Genomic DNA, 827 nt, shown 5'->3' with positions numbered 1-827 from the left:
ATATATAATAGTACGGTAACTTTCTATTTATAGCTGTATGGTAGTATTCTATATATAATAATATCATAGCATTCTATATATAATAGTACGGTAACTTTCTATTTATAGCTGTTTGGTAGTATTCTATATATAATAATATCATAGCATTCAATATATAATAGTACGGTAACATTCTATTTATAGCTATATGGTAGTTTTCTATATATAAAAATATCAAAGCATTCTATATATAATGGTATGGTAACTTTATATTTATAGCTGTATGGTAGTATTCTATATATAATAATATCACAGCATTCTATATATCATAGTACGGTAACTTTCTATCTATAGCTGTATGTATGCTATATATAAGAATATCATAGCATTCTATATATAATAGTATGGTAACTTTTTATTTATAGCTGTATGGTAGTATTCTATATATAATAATACCGTAGCATTCTATATATAATGGTATGGATACTTTCTATTTATAGCTGTATGGTAGTATTGTATATATAATAATATCGTAGCATTCTATATACAGCATTAAGGTAACTTTCTATTTATAGCTGTATGGTAGTATTCTATATATAAGAATATCATAGCATTCTATATATAATAGTAAGGTAACTTTTTATTTATAGCTGTATGGTAGTATTCTATATATAATAATACCGTAGCATTCTATATATAATAGTATGGATACTTTCTATTTATAGCTGTATGGTAGTATTGTATATATAATAATATCATAGCATTCTATATACAATAGTATGGTAACTTTCTATTTATAGCTGTATGGTAGTATTCTATATATAAGAATATCATAGCATTCTATATAT

This window comes from Sphaeroforma arctica (genome assembly GCF_001186125.1).
Source record: "Sphaeroforma arctica JP610 unplaced genomic scaffold supercont1.1229, whole genome shotgun sequence".
NCBI lineage: Eukaryota > Ichthyosporea > Ichthyophonida > Sphaeroforma > Sphaeroforma arctica.
The sequence above is the reverse complement of the archived record's forward strand: the minus strand, read 5'-3'. Positions refer to the sequence as shown.